The sequence below is a fragment of the Dendrobates tinctorius genome, unplaced genomic scaffold, assembly GCF_039654945.1.
Source record: "Dendrobates tinctorius isolate UK_male_01 unplaced genomic scaffold, ASM3965494v1 ptg000063l, whole genome shotgun sequence".
Classification (NCBI taxonomy): Eukaryota; Metazoa; Chordata; class Amphibia; order Anura; family Dendrobatidae; genus Dendrobates; species Dendrobates tinctorius.
In genome coordinates this window covers 9,629,197-9,648,423 of record NW_027361731.1, presented here as the reverse complement: position 1 = coordinate 9,648,423, position 19,227 = coordinate 9,629,197, and the positions used below count along the sequence as shown (strand labels likewise).

Here is a 19,227-nt window from a genome sequence, read left to right as displayed (position 1 = left end):
CACAGACCACCCTCTGACACAGACTGCAGGGGGAGCCCAGTATCACACAGGATAGGATTAGATACACGGCTCAGCAGTCAGTATCACACAGGATAGGATTAGATACACAGCTCAGCAGTCAGTATCACACAGGAGAGGATTAGATACATAGCTCAGCAGTCAGTATCACACAGGATAGGATTAGATACACGGCTCAGCAGTCCATATCACACAGGATAGGATTACTGTAGATACACAGCTCAGCAGTCAGTATCACACAGTATAGGATTAGATACACGGCTCAGCAGTATCACTCAGGATAGGATTAGATACACGGCTCAGCAGTCGGTATCACACGATAGGATTAGGTACACAGCTCAGCAGTCGGTATCACACAGGATAGGATTAGATACACGGCTCAGCAGTCGGTATCACACAGGATAGGATTAGATACACGGCTCAGCAGTCGGTATCACACAGGATAGGATTAGGTACATGGCTCAGCAGTCGGTATCACACAGGATATGGTTAGTTACACGGCTCAGCAGTCGGTATTACACAGGATAGGATTAGGTACATGGCTCAGCAGTTGGTATCACACAGGATAGGGTTAGTTACACGGCTCAGCAGTCGGTATCACACAGGACAGGATTAGGTACACGGCTCAGCAGTCAGTATCACACAGGATAGCGTTAGTTACACGGCTCAGCAGCCAGTATCACACAGGATAGGATTAGATACACGGCTCAGAAACAGGATGTGCCAAAGGAGAGGACATTTTCATTCCAAGAATTCCACTCATTCCATCTGATTTGTTTTTTGAATTTAAACGTTTCCGGTTCAACTGCTATTTGCAATGTCCATTAACAATGCTCAGGGACAGTCCCTGAAAGTAGTAGGGATCGATTTGCAATCTCCATGCTTTTCTCATGGTCAACTTTACGTGGTCTGTTCAAGAGTTGGAACTGCCAAAAATCTGTTCATCTTTGCACCGAAAGGAAAAACCAAAAATGTTGTTTATTAAAAGGCTCTTGAATGAGTTGAAAATAAAATACTATCAATACTTGGGTAATCGTTTAGTTAATTTGTGTTGCAAATCTGTAGTGTTGAATATATGATGTGAAATGTTTTTATGTGCAATATAATCATTATAATTTGTTATAACTAACCACAATTGGTTACTATGCCCAGGCAACGCTGGGCTCTTCAGCTAGTTACTACATAAAGTGACAGCAGTCACAATTTAAAAAATTGGCCCCGTCACTTAATGGGCTAAGCAGCTTGTACAAGTGAACTTCATGGTTTGTGTTACACAGATACATCATGGGCTTGTCCTGCCCTATGCATGAAATGAAAGGCTAAAATGCAACATGGAGACTTAACCAGAGCAATGTTTTATTTACATTCACTGAAATCTCAGACTTACTTATAGAAATATTGGATAAATAACATTTTAACATTATCAATTTTATAAAAGTCCTTTTTTTGCATTGAAAACTTTATGCCTTTGTTTCCTTTTAAGCATTTATGTATTGTAAAACTGTAATATGCTGTTGGTGCATGTGGGCAGGACTGGTGGTAGGGTCTGCGACTCTGCCTCCCCCAGGCCTGTCTGAAGTTTTGGTGTCCCGGACCAGAGATCATAATATCTGCCTTGAATAGTAAAGGAGACGGCAGCTGACCCTGAGAAACATCCAAGGTGGGAACGCCCCGTCATGCCGAAAGGAGTCTGCTAGATCCAGGCCTAGCAGACCAGCGCTGATGGGTTTGTGGACGCCAGGAGGGGGCTGGCCTGAAGGAAGATCTTGTCTTTTCCTGGCAGGTCGGAGAGTTGGCCCATCGGTTGCTTTCTTTGGACTGAACATTTCCAAAACAACCAAAATTGAACTGTACATCTCTTGGGAGGTGGCGTTTAGTCCTCTGTTGCAGAAGCGAAGTACCCTGATAGGCGCAGAGCTGGAACCATCAGAAAGTCGGCATGCATGATTGTTCAGGGCACTGGCGGTATGGCCCGGCCAACAGAGAAGGCCTAGGCCAGAACATGGAATTGTTTTTTTGTTGTTTTTTTTTAACAGCAGGGTCGCAGGAGCCTCTGGAAAACGTAGAGGCCATATGAATAGCAAGGCTTCCCCAGGAGACATCCATATTGCTCAGGGGAACCTACGACATATTTGTCCTGTCCCTTCCTTTTTTTTTTTTTTTTAATAGAGCCCCCTCACTGCCTGGTAAGATATATCTGTCCTGAAGATACCAAATCCTTCTTTGCAGACCAGTGATGAAGATGGGCATGGAATAACCAGGATGCAGACTTTCGGACGGCTGGCAGGTAACGGATTCGTCTTTCCTTCCTACTCTATCTGGCTCTAGGGGGCAAGAGGGTAGAGGATTAGTGGCAGGGACCGTCCGCCGGGGAACCCCAAACACTTGATCTGTTAGGGCCTTGCCTTGTAGACCACAGATGATACGGTAGTGACAGAGTGACAATTCCCCTCTGTCGCCCTCAAAAGATGTATCTGAAAGAAAAAGGGAAACCATTAATAAAAAAACCACTAAGGCAGAAACTGCCCTGGGCGGTCCCTATGTTTTTTGTGTACCTCAATGAAGCATTAACCCCCCACACCAACCAGAGGGCCACAGAGGGCTCCCCCAATCAAACATTAACCTCACACTAATCAGTGGACCCCACACTATAAACCCAACAAAGCCCACCAGACACTCCCTCCCCCAAGCATAAATCCCAAGGATGCCCCCTGCCCCCAACCGTACATCCCATCAGACTTTCCCCCCGCCCCAAAACACCCCATTGGCCTCAACACTGCATCAACCCTATCGAACGCCCACCCCTACCAAGCATAAACCCACATAGGATGTCCACCCTTCCCCCCAAGCATTACTCCCATCAGACACCACCCCCCACCGAACATCCACCTCCCCACCCAAAAATAAACCCACATCAGACATCCACTCCCTCCAGCATTAACTCTCATCGGACATCCACTCTCCCCCCCAGCATAAAACCACCATCAGACCCACCCTCCACAAGCATAAATCCCCATCGGACATAGCCTTCCCAAGCATAAAATAAAAGCCCCATCGGACGTCCACAACCCCCAGCATAAACCAGACCCGGCAAGCGTGCATTAACTCCCCCCAAGGGCACAACCATACCCAAGCGTGCATTATCTCCCCCCCAGGGACAAACCATAACCCACAAGCGTGCATTAATCACCCCCAAACCACACCACGAGCAAGTCGCACCCCACTAAAAGGGGTCCACTCCGTAAGCAGGTCACCCCCAAATCCCACCACAGGGGTCCCCCCAATAGCCAGCAGCAGGTCACCCCCCCACAAGCAGGCCGCCCCCACTAAAAGGGGTCCCCCCCAATAACCAGCAGCAGTTCGCTCCTCCAAACACCACAAGCAGTATTCCCCCAAATTCCATCACAGGGGTCACCCAATAGCCAGCAGCAGGTTGCCCCCCCAAACCCTACCACAAGCAGGTCACCCCCCACTAAAAGGGGTCCCCCTGTGAGCACATCACACCCAAATCCCACCACATGGATTCCCCCAATAGGCAGCAGGTCGCCCCCCAAACCCCACCACATGGGTCCCACAATAGCCAGCAGCAGGTCGTCCCCCAAAACCCTAATACAAGGCTGCCCCAGATTAAAAGGGGTCCCACGTGAGCCCATCAGCCCCAAATCCCACCACAGGTCGCCCCCCAAACCCCACTACAAGCAGGGCGCCCTTAAATCCCACCACAGGGGTCCTCCAATAGCCAGCAGCTCACCCCACACTAAAATGGGTCCACTCTGTAAGCATTTCCCCCCAAATCCCAGCACAGGTCCCCCCCCCCAATTACCAGCAGCAGGTCACCCCCCCCTAAAAGGGGTCCCACAATAACAAGCAGCAGGTGGCGCTCCAAACCACAAGCAGTTCACCCCAAAATCCCACCACAGGGGTCCCCCCAATAACCAGCAGGTCACCCTCAAATCCCACCACAGGGGGTCCCCCTAAGAGTAAGCAGGTCACCCCCCACTAAAGGGGTACACCAAGTAAGCAGCAGGTCGCCCCCGCACAAGGGTCCCTCAATAGCCAGAAGCAGGTCGCTCCCCCTAAACTCCACAAGGGTCCCCCCAATAGCCTGCAGCAGGAAGAATGTGGGGATCCCCAAGTGCCACCACAGGGGTCCCCGAAAACCCCATCACCTCTGGTAATGGCGTGCCACAACTTGCTAAAACAGAACACACGGGTCACCCCCCCCTCCCCAAAACCCACCACAGGGTCACACGTTTTTCACCCTAAAACCAAGAGGGTCACATGTTTTTCACCCTGAAACACTAACCTCTATGCGCCATGGCGCGTTGCTTCATGCCTTGCTAAAATAAAACACGCCCACAACACGTGACAGAAATGACGTCACATCTGGAAGGAGCCCATACAGTCTATCATTTACCCTCTACATACCGCATGCCTCCTCACACCAGCCCCCTGGATGCCCCTCTACATACCCCATGCCTCCTCACACGGCCCCCTGGACGACCCTCCGCAAACCCCATGCCTCCTCACCCCAGCCCCCCTGGACACCCCTCTGCATACCACATGCCTCCTCATACAGCCCCCTGAACGCCCCTCTGCATACCCCATGCCTCCTCACACAGCCCCCTGGATGCCCCCCATGCCTCCTCACACGTCCCCTTGGATGCCCCTCCGCATACCCCATGCCTCCTCTCACCAGCCCCCTGGACGCCCCTCTGCATACACCATGTTCCCCCTCACATAGCCCCCTGGATGCCCCTCTGCATACCCCATGCCTCCTAACACCAGCCCCTTGGATGCCCCTCTGCATACACCATGCCTCCTCACACAGCCCCCTGGATGCCCCTCTGCATACCCCATGCCTCCTAACACCAGCCCCTTGGATGCCCCTCTGCATACACCATGCCTCCTCACACCAGCCCCCTGGACGCCCCTCTGCATACCCCATGCCTTCTCACACCAGCCCACTGAATACCCCTCTACCTACCCCATCACCAGTCCCCTTAAAACCCCCCTGCATACCCCATGATTCCTCACACAGTCCCCTGGATGCCCCCCCCATGCCTCCTCACACGTCACCCCTGGATGCCCCTATACATACCCCATGCCTCCTCACATGGCCCCCTGGACGCTCCTCTACATACCCCATTCCCCCTCACACAGCCCCCTGGATGCCCCCTTGCACACCCCATGCCTCCTCACACGGCCCCTTGGATGCCCCTCTACATACCCCTTGCCTCCTCACACAGCCACCTAGACACCCATCTGCATACCCCATGCCTCCTCACACCAGCCCCTTGGACGCCCCACTGCATACCCCATGCCTCCTCACACCAGCCCCTTGGATGCCCCTCTGCATACCTCATGCCTCCTCACAAGACCCCCTGGATGCCCTTCTACATACCCCATGCCTCCTCACACGACCCTCTGGATGCCCCCCTGCATACCCCATGCCTCCTCACACGACCCTCTGGATGCCCCCCTGCATATCCCATGCCTCCTCACACGCCCCCCTGGATACCCCATGCCTACTCACACCAGCCACACAGCCCCCTGGATGCCCCCCTGCATACCCAATGCATCCTCACACGGCCCCCTGGATGCCCCTCTGCATACCCCATGCCTCCTCACACCAGCCCCCTGATGCCCCCCTGCATACCCCATGCCTCCTCACACGGCCCCCTGGATGGCTCTACTACATTCTTGTACGTGGTGTCCCTGCCTCAGCCCATTAGAGCTCAGGGTCAGTCCTCACAGTAGCCGCTGAGCACAGCTCCTCAGCAGAGTCCCACACAGCTCAGCGCAGGGATCTCTCCACACAGGAGCCACTGCCCCCCCCCTCACTGCTGTCCCGGCACAATGCGGCTGCTGCTGCGCGCCCTGGACTGAGGAGGCCCCGCCTCTTCCGGTGACGTCACTATTTCGCAGGATCACTCCTCCCCTTCAAGAATTCAACTCTAGAAGCGACTGTGGCGTGGATCTCTGCGAGTGGCGGTGAGTGGAGACTCAGCCTTACTGAGCGCGGGGGACATTAACCCCTTCAGCACTGAGGAGACTCTCGGGGTCTTTGTTGCCACTTTATACAAATCATTCTGTTTCCTCTAATAGACACATAGGACCCAACTATGGGAGACAGGAAGGGAGGAGACGGATCATAGTACAGGGCACCTTTCTTACCCCACACAGTATAATGTTCCCACATTACCAACATCCCCCCACACAGTATAATGTTCCCACATTACCACCATCCCACCACACACAGTATAATGTTCCCACAGTACCACCATCCCACCACACACAGTATAATGTTCCCACAGTACCACCATCCCACCACACACAGTATAATGTTCCCACAGTACCACCATCCCACCACACACAGTATAATGTTCCCACAGTACCACCATCCCACCACACACAGTATAATGTTCCCACAGTACCACCATCCCACCACACACAGTATAATGTTCCCACAGTACCACCATCCCACCACACACAGTATAATGTTCCCACAGTACCACCATCCCACCACACACAGTATAATGTTCCCACAGTACCACCATCCCACCACACACAGTGTAATGTTCCCACAGTACCACCATCCCACCACACACAGTATAATGTTCCCACAGTACCACCATCCCACCACACACAGTATAATGTTCCCACAGTACCACCATCCCACCACACACAGTATAATGTTCCCACAGTACCACCATCCCACCACACACAGTGTAATGTTCCCACAGTACCACCATCCCACCACACACAGTATAATGTTCCCACAGTACCACCATCCCACCACACACAGTATAATGTTCCCACAGTACCACCATCCCACCACACACAGTATAATGTTCCCACAGTACCACCATTCCACCACACACAGTATAATGTTCCCACAGTACCACCATCCCACCACACACAGTATAATGTTCCCACAGTACCACCATCTCACCACACACAGTATAATGTTCCCACATTACCACCATCCCACCACACACAGTATAATGTTCCCACAGTACCACCATTCCACCACACACAGTATAATGTTCCCACAGTACCACCATCCCACCACACACAGTATAATGTTCCCACAGTACCACCATCCCACCACACACAGTATAATGTTCCCACAGTACCACCATCCCACCACACACAGTATAATGTTCCCACAGTATCACCATTCCACCACACACAGTATAATGTTCCCACAGTACCACCATCTCACCACACACAGTATAATGTTCCCACAGTACCACCATCTCACCACACACAGTATAATGTTCCCACAGTACCACCATCCCACCACACACAGTATAATGTTCCCACAGTACCACCATCCCCCCACACACAGTATAATGTTCCCACAGTACCACCATCCCACCACACACAGTATAATGTTCCCACAGTATCACCATCCCACCACACACAGTATAATGTTCCCACAGTACCACCATCTCACCACACACAGTATAATGTTCCCACAGTATCACCATCCCACCACACACAGTATAATGTTCCCACAGTACCACCATCCCACCACACACAGTGTAATGTTCCCACAGTACCACCATCCCCCCACACACAGTATAATGTTCCCACAGTACCACCATCCCACCACACACAGTATAATGTTCCCACAGTACCACCATCCCACCACACACAGTGTAATGTTCCCACAGTACCACCATCCCCCCACACACAGTATAATGTTCCCACAGTACCACCATCCCACCACACACAGTATAATGTTCCCACAGTATCACCATCCCACCACACACAGTATAATGTTCCCACAGTACCACCATCTCACCACACACAGTATAATGTTCCCACAGTATCACCATCCCACCACACACAGTATAATGTTCCCACAGTACCACCATCTCACCACACACAGTGTAATGTTCCCACAGTACCACCATCTCACCACACACAGTGTAATGTTCCCACAGTACCACCATCTCACCACACACAGTGTAATGTTCCCACAGTATCACCATCCCACCACACACAGTATAATGTTCCCACAGTACCACCATCCCACCACACACAGTATAATGTTCCCACAGTACCACCATCCCACCACACACAGTATAATGTTCCCACAGTACCACCATCTCACCACACACAGTGTAATGTTCCCACAGTACCACCATCTCACCACACACAGTGTAATGTTCCCACAGTATCACCATCCCACCACACACAGTATAATGTTCCCACAGTACCACCATCCCCCCACACACAGTATAATGTTCCCACAGTACCACCATCTCACCACACACAGTGTAATGTTCCCACAGTATCACCATCCCCCACACACAGTATAATGTTCCCACAGTATCACCATCCCACCACACAGTATAATGTTCCCACAGTATCACCATCCCACCACACACAGTATAATGTTCCCACCACACACAGTATAATGTTCCCACAGTATCACCATCCCACCACACACAGTATAATGTTCCCACAGTATCACCAACCCACCACACACAGTATAATGTTCCCACAGTACCACCATCCCATCACACACAGTATAATGTTCCCACAGTACCTCCATCCCACCACACACAGTATAATGTTCCCACAGTATCACCATCCCCCACACACAGTATAATGTTCCCACAGTATCACCATCCCACCACACACAGTATAATGTTCCCACAGTATCACCATCCCACCACACACAGTATAATGTTCCCACCACACACAGTATAATGTTCCCACAGTATCACCATCCCACCACACACAGTGTAATGTTCCCACAGTACCACCATCTCACCACACACAGTATAATGTTCCCACAGTATCACCATCCCACCACACAGTATAATGTTCCCACAGTATCACCATCCCACCACACACAGTATAATGTTCCCACAGTATCACCATCCCACCACACACAGTATAATGTTCCCACAGTATCACCAACCCACCACACACAGTATAATGTTCCCACAGTATCACCATCCCACCACACACAGTGTAATGTTCCCACAGTACCTCCATCCCACCACACACAGTATAATGTTCCCACAGTACCACCATCTCACCACACACAGTATAATGTTCCCACAGTACCGCCATACCACCACACACAGTATAATGTTCCCACAGTACCTCCATCTCACCACACACAGTGTAATGTTCCCACAGTACCCCCATCCCACCACACACAGTATAATGTTCACACAGTACCACCATCCCATCACACACAGTATAATGTTCCCACAGTATCACCATCCCACCACACACAGTATAATGTTCCCACAGTATCACCATCCCCCACACACAGTATAATGTTCCCACAGTGCCACCATCCCACCACACACAGTATAATGTTCCCACAGTATCACCATCCCACCACACACAGTATAATGTTCCCACCACACACAGTATAATGTTCCCACAGTATCAGCATCCCACCACACACAGTGTAATGTTCCCACAGTACCACCATCTCACCACACACAGTATAATGTTCCCACAGTATCACCATCCCACCACACAGTATAATGTTCCCACAGTATCACCATCCCACCACACACAGTATAATGTTCCCACAGTATCACCATCCCACCACACACAGTATAATGTTCCCACAGTATCACCAACCCACCACACACAGTATAATGTTCCCACAGTATCACCATCCCACCACACACAGTGTAATGTTCCCACAGTACCTCCATCCCACCACACACAGTATAATGTTCCCACAGTACCACCATCTCACCACACACAGTATAATGTTCCCACAGTACCACCATCCCACCACACACAGTATAATGTTCCCACAGTATCACCAACCCACCACACACAGTATAATGTTCCCACAGTACCACCATCCCACCACACACAGTATAATGTTCCCACAGTATCACCATCCCACCACACACAGTATAATGTTCCCACAGTATCACCATCCCACCACACACAGTGTAATGTTCCCACAGTACCACCATCTCACCACACACAGTATAATGTTCCCACAGTATCACCATCCCACCACACAGTATAATGTTCCCACAGTATCACCATCCCACCACACACAGTATAATGTTCCCACAGTATCACCAACCCACCACACACAGTATAATGTTCCCACAGTATCACCATCCCACCACACACAGTGTAATGTTCCCACAGTACCACCATCTCACCACACACAGTATAATGTTCCCACAGTACCACCATCCCACCACACACAGTATAATGTTCCCACAGTATCACCATCCCACCACACAGTATAATGTTCCCACAGTATCACCATCCCACCACACACAGTATAATGTTCCCACAGTATCACCAACCCACCACACACAGTATAATGTTCCCACAGTATCACCATCCCACCACACACAGTGTAATGTTCCCACAGTACCACCATCTCACCACACACAGTATAATGTTCCCACAGTACCACCATCCCACCACACACAGTATAATGTTCCCACAGTATCACCATCCCACCACACAGTATAATGTTCCCACAGTATCACCATCCCACCACACACAGTATAATGTTCCCACAGTATCACCAACCCACCACACACAGTATAATGTTCCCACAGTATCACCAACCCACCACACACAGTATAATGTTCCCACAGTACCACCATCCCACCACACACACAGTATAATGTTCCCACAGTATCACCATCCCCCCACACACAGTATAATGTTCCCACAGTACCACCATCCCACCACACACAGTATAATGTTCCCACAGTATCACCATCCCACCACACACAGTATAATGTTCCCACAGTACCACCATCCCCCACACACAGTGTAATGTTCCCACAGTACCACCATCCCCCCACACACAGTATAATGTTCCCACAGTATCACCATCCCACCACACACAGTATAATGTTCCCACAGTATCACCATCCCCCCACACACAGTGTAATGTTCCCACAGTACCACCATCCCCCCACAAACAGTATAATGTTCCCACAGTATCACCATCCCACCACACACAGTATAATGTTCCCACAGTATCACCATCCCCCCACACACAGTGTAATGTTCCCACAGTATCACCATCCCACCACACACAGTATAATGTTCCCACAGTACCACCATCCCCCCACACACAGTATAATGTTCCCACAGTACCACCATCTCACCACACACAGTGTAATGTTCCCACAGTATCACCATCCCCCACACACAGTATAATGTTCCCACAGTATCACCATCCCACCACACAGTATAATGTTCCCACAGTATCACCATCCCACCACACACAGTATAATGTTCCCACCACACACAGTATAATGTTCCCACAGTATCACCATCCCACCACACACAGTATAATGTTCCCACAGTATCACCAACCCACCACACACAGTATAATGTTCCCACAGTACCACCATCCCATCACACACAGTATAATGTTCCCACAGTACCTCCATCCCACCACACACAGTATAATGTTCCCACAGTATCACCATCCCCCACACACAGTATAATGTTCCCACAGTATCACCATCCCACCACACACAGTATAATGTTCCCACAGTATCACCATCCCACCACACACAGTATAATGTTCCCACCACACACAGTATAATGTTCCCACAGTATCACCATCCCACCACACACAGTGTAATGTTCCCACAGTACCACCATCTCACCACACACAGTATAATGTTCCCACAGTATCACCATCCCACCACACAGTATAATGTTCCCACAGTATCACCATCCCACCACACACAGTATAATGTTCCCACAGTATCACCATCCCACCACACACAGTATAATGTTCCCACAGTATCACCAACCCACCACACACAGTATAATGTTCCCACAGTATCACCATCCCACCACACACAGTGTAATGTTCCCACAGTACCTCCATCCCACCACACACAGTATAATGTTCCCACAGTACCACCATCTCACCACACACAGTATAATGTTCCCACAGTACCGCCATACCACCACACACAGTATAATGTTCCCACAGTACCTCCATCTCACCACACACAGTGTAATGTTCCCACAGTACCCCCATCCCACCACACACAGTATAATGTTCACACAGTACCACCATCCCATCACACACAGTATAATGTTCCCACAGTATCACCATCCCACCACACACAGTATAATGTTCCCACAGTATCACCATCCCCCACACACAGTATAATGTTCCCACAGTGCCACCATCCCACCACACACAGTATAATGTTCCCACAGTATCACCATCCCACCACACACAGTATAATGTTCCCACCACACACAGTATAATGTTCCCACAGTATCAGCATCCCACCACACACAGTGTAATGTTCCCACAGTACCACCATCTCACCACACACAGTATAATGTTCCCACAGTATCACCATCCCACCACACAGTATAATGTTCCCACAGTATCACCATCCCACCACACACAGTATAATGTTCCCACAGTATCACCATCCCACCACACACAGTATAATGTTCCCACAGTATCACCAACCCACCACACACAGTATAATGTTCCCACAGTATCACCATCCCACCACACACAGTGTAATGTTCCCACAGTACCTCCATCCCACCACACACAGTATAATGTTCCCACAGTACCACCATCTCACCACACACAGTATAATGTTCCCACAGTACCACCATCCCACCACACACAGTATAATGTTCCCACAGTATCACCAACCCACCACACACAGTATAATGTTCCCACAGTACCACCATCCCACCACACACAGTATAATGTTCCCACAGTATCACCATCCCACCACACACAGTATAATGTTCCCACAGTATCACCATCCCACCACACACAGTGTAATGTTCCCACAGTACCACCATCTCACCACACACAGTATAATGTTCCCACAGTATCACCATCCCACCACACAGTATAATGTTCCCACAGTATCACCATCCCACCACACACAGTATAATGTTCCCACAGTATCACCAACCCACCACACACAGTATAATGTTCCCACAGTATCACCATCCCACCACACACAGTGTAATGTTCCCACAGTACCACCATCTCACCACACACAGTATAATGTTCCCACAGTACCACCATCCCACCACACACAGTATAATGTTCCCACAGTATCACCATCCCACCACACAGTATAATGTTCCCACAGTATCACCATCCCACCACACACAGTATAATGTTCCCACAGTATCACCAACCCACCACACACAGTATAATGTTCCCACAGTATCACCATCCCACCACACACAGTGTAATGTTCCCACAGTACCACCATCTCACCACACACAGTATAATGTTCCCACAGTACCACCATCCCACCACACACAGTATAATGTTCCCACAGTATCACCATCCCACCACACAGTATAATGTTCCCACAGTATCACCATCCCACCACACACAGTATAATGTTCCCACAGTATCACCAACCCACCACACACAGTATAATGTTCCCACAGTATCACCAACCCACCACACACAGTATAATGTTCCCACAGTACCACCATCCCACCACACACACAGTATAATGTTCCCACAGTATCACCATCCCCCCACACACAGTATAATGTTCCCACAGTACCACCATCCCACCACACACAGTATAATGTTCCCACAGTATCACCATCCCACCACACACAGTATAATGTTCCCACAGTACCACCATCCCCCACACACAGTGTAATGTTCCCACAGTACCACCATCCCCCCACACACAGTATAATGTTCCCACAGTATCACCATCCCACCACACACAGTATAATGTTCCCACAGTATCACCATCCCCCCACACACAGTGTAATGTTCCCACAGTACCACCATCCCCCCACACACAGTATAATGTTCCCACAGTATCACCATCCCACCACACACAGTATAATGTTCCCACAGTATCACCATCCCCCCACACACAGTATAATGTTCCCACAGTATCACCATCCCACCACACACAGTATAATGTTCCCACAGTACCACCATCTCCCCACACACAGTATAATGTTCCCACAGTACCACCATCCCACCACACACAGTATAATGTTCCCACAGTATCACCATCCCCCACACAGTATAATGTTCCCACAGTACCACCATCTCACCACACACAGTATAATGTTCCCACAGTACCACCATCCCACCACACACAGTATAATGTTCCCACAGTACCACCATCCCCCCACACACAGTATAATGTTCCCACAGTATCACCATCCCCCCACACACAGTATAATGTTCCCACAGTATCACCATCCCCCCACACACAGTATAATGTTCCCACAGTATCACCATCCCCCCACACACAGTATAATGTTCCCACAGTACCACCATCCCACCACACACAGTATAATGTTCCCACAGTATCACCATCCCACCACACACAGTATAATGTTCCCACAGTATCACCATCCCCCACACAGTATAATGTTCCCACAGTACCACCATCTCACCACACACAGTATAATGTTCCCACAGTACCACCATCCCACCACACACAGTATAATGTTCCCACAGTACCACCATCCCCCCACACACAGTATAATGTTCCCACAGTATCACCATCCCCCCACACACAGTATAATGTTCCCACAGTATCACCATCCCCCCACACACAGTATAATGTTCCCACAGTATCACCATCCCACCACACACAGTATAATGTTCCCACAGTATCACCATCCCCCCACACACAGTATAATGTTCCCACAGTACCACCATCCCACCACACACAGTGTAATCTTCCCACAGTATCACCATCCCAACACACAGTGTAATGTTCCCACAGTATCATGATCCCCCACACACAGTATAATGTTGCCACAGTATCACCATCCCACCACACACAGTATAATGTTCCCACAATACCACCATCCCACGTTCCCACAGTACCACCATCCCACCACACACAGTATAATGTTCCCACAGTACCACCATCCCACCACACACAGTATAATGTTCCCACAGTACCACCATCCCACCACACACAGTATAATGTTCCCACAGTGCCACCATCCCCCCACACAGTGTAATGTTCCCACCAGGGCTGTGGAGTCGGAGTCGTGGAGTCGGAGTCGGAGCTCATTTTGGTGGAGTCGGAGTTGGAGTCGGTATAAAATGGACCGACTCCGACTCCTAAAATATATAATAAATTGGGTACAGTAATTCAATGCAGGATGTGCTGAATATTTTTTCATAGGAGTTTGGGAAAGTTATGAAATGTCCTATAAATGGCTGTTCTATTCCTGATCTAAGGCTACATTCACACACAGCGTTTTTCCTGTGTTTTTTGAGGATACGTTTTTCAGCTGCAAAAGCTGATCATCTTTTTAAAAAACTGCATCACCTGAAAGGTTTTTGAGCTCATAGATAATGTTTTCAATAGCAAAAGCAGATTAGAAATCTGCTCTATCTATCCATTTATCCATATCTGTCTATCCATATCGTATCTGTACCAAAAAGAATGAAAACCGGGTAGTACACCAATATATATTCTGTTCTATCTAAATGTCTTGATTATTGCATCATAGAAATGATTAAATGTCTGAGGTTCACATTGTACTACAATAAATTTTTCACTTAAATATAAGCAATATGTGTGGGAGTCGGAGTCGTGGAGTCGGAGTCGGAGTTGGAGTCGGTGTAAGGGAAATTGAGGAGTCGGAGTCGCAGGTTTGGCTTACCGACTCCACAGCCCTGGTTCCCACAGTATCACCGTCCACCACACGGTATAATGTTCCCACAGTACTACCATCCCACCACACAAAGTATAATGTTCCCACAGTACCACCATCCCACCACACACAGTATAATGTTCCCACAGTACCACCATCCCACAGCACACAGTATAATGTTCCCACAGTACCACCATCCCACCACACACAGTATAATATTCCCACAGTATCACCATCCCTCCACACACAGTATAATGTTCCCACAGTACCACCATCCCCCCACACACAGTATAATGTTCCCACAGTATCACCGTCCACCACACAGTATAATGTTCCCACAGTACCACCATCCCACCACACACAGTGTAATGTTCTCACAGTATCACTATCCCACCACACACAGTGTAATGTTCCCACAGTACCACCATCCCACCACACACACAGTATAATGTCCCCACAGTACCGCCATCCCCCCACACAGTGTAATCTTCCCACAGTACCGCCATTCCCCACACACAGTATAATGTTCCCACAGTACCACCATCCCACCACACACAGTGTATTGTTCTCACAGTATCACCATCTCACCACACACAGTATAATGTTCCCACAGTACCACCATCCCACCACACACAGTATAATGTTCCCACAGTACCACCATCCCAACACATAGTGTAATGTTCCCACAGTATCACCATCCCACCACACACAGTATAATGTTCCCACAGTACCACCATCCCAACACACAGTGTAATGTTCCCACAGTATCATGATCCCACACACACAGTATAATGTTGCCACAGTATCACCATCCCCCCACACAGTGTAATCTTCCCACAGTACCGCCATCCCACCACACACAGTGTAATGTTCTCACAGTATCACTATACCAACACACACAGTGTAATATTCCCACAGTACCACCATCCCACCACACACACAGTATAATGTCCCCACAGTACCGCCATCCCCCCACACAGTGTAATCTTCCCACAGTACCGCCATTCCCCACACACAGTATAATGTTCCCACAGTACCACCATCCCACCACACACAGTGTATTGTTCTCACAGTATCACCATCTCACCACACACAGTATAATGTTCCCACAGTACCACCATCCCACCACACACAGTATAATGTTCCCACAGTACCACCATCCCAACACATAGTGTAATGTTCCCACAGTATCACCATCCCACCACACACAGTATAATGTTCCCACAGTACCACCATCCCAACACACAGTGTAATGTTCCCACAGTATCATGATCCCACACACACAGTATAATGTTGCCACAGTATCACCATCCCCCCACACAGTGTAATCTTCCCACAGTACCGCCATCCCACCACACACAGTGTAATGTTCTCACAGTATCACTATACCAACACACACAGTGTAATATTCCCACAGTACCACCATCCCACCACACACACAGTATAATGTTCCCACAGTACCGCCATCCCCCCACACAGTGTAATCTTCCCACAGTACCGCCATTCCCCACACACAGTATAATGTTCCCACAGTACCACCATCCCACCACACACAGTATAATGTTCCCACAGTACCACCATCCCAACACACAGTGTAATGTTCCCACAGTATTATGATCCCCCACACACAGTATAATGTTCCCACAGTACCACCATCCCCCCACACAGTGTAATCTTCCCACAGTACCGCCATCCCACCACACACAGTGTAATGTTCTCACAGTATCACTATCCCAACACACACAGTGTAATATTCCCACAGTACCACCATCCCACCACACACACAGTATAATGTTCCCACAGTACCGCCATCCCCCCACACAGTGTAATCTTCCCACAGTACCGCCATTCCCCACACACAGTATAATGTTCCCACAGTACCACCATCCCACCACACACAGTGTAATGTTCTCACAGTATCACCATCTCACCACACACAGTATAATGTTCCCACAGTACCACCATCCCCCCACACAGTATAATGTTCCCACAGTACCGCCATCCCACCACACACAGTGTAATGTTCTCACAGTATCACTATCCCACCACACACAGTGTAATGTTCCCACAGTACCACCATCCCACCACACACACAGTATAATGTTCCCACAGTACCGCCATCCCCCCACACAGTGTAATCTTCCAACAGTACCGCCATTCCCCACACACAGTATAATGTTCCCACAGTACCACCATCCCACCACACACAGTGTAATGTTCTCACAGTATCACCATCTCACCACACACAGTATAATGTTCCCACAGTACCACCATCCCACCACACACAGTATAATGTTCCCACAGTACCACCATCCCAACACATAGTGTAATGTTCCCACAGTATCACCATCCCACCACACACAGTATAATGTTCCCACAGTACCACCATCCCAACACACAGTGTAATGTTCCCACAGTATCATGATCCCCCACACACAGTATAAAGTTGCCACAGTATCACCATCCCACCACACACAGTATAATGTTCCCACAGTACCACCATCCCACCACACACAGTATAATGTTCCCACAGTACCACCATCCCACCACACACAGTATAATGTTCCCACAGTACCACCATCCCAACACACAGTGTAATGTTCCCACAGTACCACCATCCCAACACACAGTGTAATGTTCCCACAGTATCATGATCCCCCACACACAGTATAATGTTGCCACAGTATCACCATCCCACCACACACAGTATAATGTTCCCACAATACCACCATCCCACCACACACAGTATAATGTTCCCACAGTACCACCATCCCACCACACACAGTATAATGTTTCCACAGTACCACCATCCCACCACACACAGTATAATGTTCCCACAGTACCACCATCCCACCACACACAGTATAATGTTCCCACAGTGCCACCATCCCCCCACACAGTGTAATGTTCCCACAGTATCACCGTCCACCACACAGTATAATGTTCCCACAGTACTACCATCCCACCACACACCTTATAATGTTCCCACAGTACCACCATCCCACCACACACAGTATAATGTTCCCACAGTACCACCATCCCACAGCACACAGTATAATGTTCCCACAGTACCACCATCCCACCACACACAGTATAATGTTCCCACAGTACCACCATCCCACCACACACAGTATAATGTTCCCACAGTACCACCATCCCCCCACACACAGTATAATGTTCCCACAGTATCACCGTCCACCACACAGTAAAATGTTCCCACAGTACCACCATCCCACCACACAGTGTAATGTTCTTACAGTATCACTATCCCACCACACACAGTGTAATGTTCCCACAGTACCACCATCCCACCACACACACAGTATAATGTTCCCACAGTACCGCCATCCCCCCACACAGTGTAATCTTCCCACAGTACCGCCATTCCCCACACACAGTATAATGTTCCCACAGTACCACCATCCCACCACACACAGTGTAATGTTCTCACAGTATCACCATCTCACCACACACAGTATAATGTTCCCACAGTACCACCATCCCACCACACACAGTATAATGTTCCCACAGTACCACCATCCCAACACATAGTGTAAT

General features: G+C 49.2%; 1 protein-coding gene and 1 long non-coding RNA gene across 3 annotated transcripts in view; one reads left to right on the top strand and one right to left on the bottom strand.

The window, feature by feature from the left end:
- Positions 1-1,350: 1,350 nt before the first annotated feature.
- Positions 1,351-5,893, bottom strand: LOC141094368 (uncharacterized). Of its 2 annotated transcripts, XR_012233037.1 has the most exons (3): positions 4,325-4,475; positions 2,424-2,492; positions 1,351-2,342 (listed from the first exon to the last, which is right to left on the bottom strand). It is a non-coding gene; the product is annotated as an uncharacterized lncRNA (long non-coding RNA). The 2 variants fall into 2 exon arrangements; XR_012233036.1 differs by lacking the exon at positions 4,325-4,475 and adding an exon at positions 5,774-5,893 and having other exon boundaries at positions 1,351-2,492.
- The window catches only part of LOC141094259 (uncharacterized), a 38,805-nt gene continuing 25,451 nt past the window's right edge, over positions 5,874-19,227 (top strand). Inside the window, exon 1 of the mRNA XM_073580081.1 lies at positions 5,874-6,012. The gene's annotated coding sequence lies outside the window, so the exon portion shown is untranslated. The remainder of the gene's footprint in view (positions 6,013-19,227) is intronic.